Here is a 1,952-nt window from a genome sequence, read left to right as displayed (position 1 = left end):
ATCTCCCAATCTCTATAATTCCATAGTTTTTAGTCATTCTTCCATCTAGTTCTTAAAAAATGTATAGTGGACCACAGTCATATCCTTGATCTCATAGTATGGCTTTATCAGTATAAAGTAAAAACTACCATATACTAATGCCTTTTGTTGGGGATAGTATGAGGAAAAAACAAAATTTTCAATTTAAAATATTTCCATACTCAAAAGATTCATGATTTTATCACGTGGAAGCTCCTTATTCTAATATAGTTAATTGCAAAGCCTTCATGACTTAAACAATAGCCTTCTTGTGAGCTATGGTAGCCAAAAACATTCATCATTTTGATCATTTTGAATCCAAATAACATAAGAATGATCAAATAATTTGGAATACATGGCTCACAAGTAAATTCTATTACTTCTAAAAACTATTAAACATTAGTACCATATATTAGTGCTTCTCTGTTGTAACTGAGAAGAATTGCAAAACAATATTGGTGGCTCTCAGCTCTTCTCTTAAGCTCGGTGCCAAGACTTGCTGTTTTGGTAACATCCCTGAAACAAAATGGTGAAGGTGGGAGGCAACAGATTTGGCCATATTGGACACCTAGTGACTAGGGCTGTATTTGATTTAGGCAGAGTAGACACTGTGGCCATCTTTTGATCTCTTCTTTAACTACATGATTTATATGTTTCAGTATGATTCCACCCATGGCAAGTTCAAGGGCACTGTCAAAGCTCAGAATGAAAAACTGATGATCAATGGGAAAGCCATTATGATCTTCCAGGAGCAGCATTCTACCAATATTAAATGGGGAGCTACTGGAGCCAAGTATGTTTTAGAGTCCTCTGGCATCTTTACCACCTTGGAAAAGGCAGGGGCTCACTTGAAGGGTGGAGTTAAATGGGTCATAATCTCTGCCCTTCTGCTGATGTCCCAATGTTCCTGATGGGAATGAGAAAAATCCCCTTCAGATTGTCATCAATGCCTCCTACACTACCACCTACTTGGGACCCTTGGCTAAGGTCTTTCATGACAATTTGGCATTGTGGAAGGACTCATGATTACAGTTCATGGCATTACTTCTATGCTGAAAAACAGTAGATGGCCCCTCTGGGAAGCTGTGGTGTGATGGATATGGTGTTTCCCAAAACATCATCTCTGCTCCCACTGGTGCTACTTGGGCTGTAGGCAGGTTATACCTAAACTGAATGGAAAGCTCACAGTCATGGCTTTCCATGTTCCCACTCCCAATGTATCTCTTGTGAATGTGACCTGATGCATGGAGAAATCTGCCAAATATGATATTATCAAGAAAGTGGTGAAGTAAGCAGCATATAGACCCTTGAAGAGCATCATGGGCTATACAAAAGACCAGGTTGTATCCTGTGACTTTAATAGCAACACCCAGTCTTCTACTTTTGATGATGGTGCTGGTATTGCCCTCAAGGACCATTTTGTCATTTCCTTGGATGGCAAAGACTATGTGTAATGGATCTCATGGTTCACATGGCCTCCAAGGAGTAAAGTGGGAAACCATGGATCTTTATCCTCAACCAAAAATGTTGTTCTATCATTAGGGAGCCCACATCCCTAACCTATGTTCCTATACTGGGGATCCCATACCCCATTAACATTGTTGTCCCAAAGCCACCCCTGTAAGAGGGAGGAGAAGCCTAGAGTATCCTATATTGTGTACCATCAATAAAGTCACTGTATTCATAGTTTTAATTAACATCATTCATGTCGTTCCAATATTTTTTCATTTCAAATCATAGGACCTTATACAGAAAATGCTCAGTAAATGTTTTCTAACTTGAATTAAATTGATTTAAAGGTTCTTTCCAGTAAGAAAAGAAGAAAATGCTATCTTACAGGGTCATTATTCCAGTTTGGTTAAATATAGTATGTAACAAGGATACAGAAAAATATTCCTTTAAAAATACTTTAAGTTATATTATTTACAGTGGCA

At 38.1% G+C, this 1,952-nt stretch overlaps 1 pseudogene; it reads left to right on the top strand.

Annotated features, from left to right (window-relative positions):
- The first annotated feature begins 544 nt into the window (after nucleotides 1-544).
- On the top strand, nucleotides 545-1,507 carry LOC100923885 (annotated as a pseudogene).
- Nucleotides 1,508-1,952: the final 445 nt, after the last annotated feature.

This window comes from Sarcophilus harrisii, chromosome 5 (genome assembly GCF_902635505.1).
Source record: "Sarcophilus harrisii chromosome 5, mSarHar1.11, whole genome shotgun sequence".
NCBI lineage: Eukaryota > Metazoa > Chordata > Mammalia > Dasyuromorphia > Dasyuridae > Sarcophilus > Sarcophilus harrisii.
The sequence above is the reverse complement of the archived record's forward strand: the minus strand, read 5'-3'. Positions and strand labels throughout refer to the sequence as shown.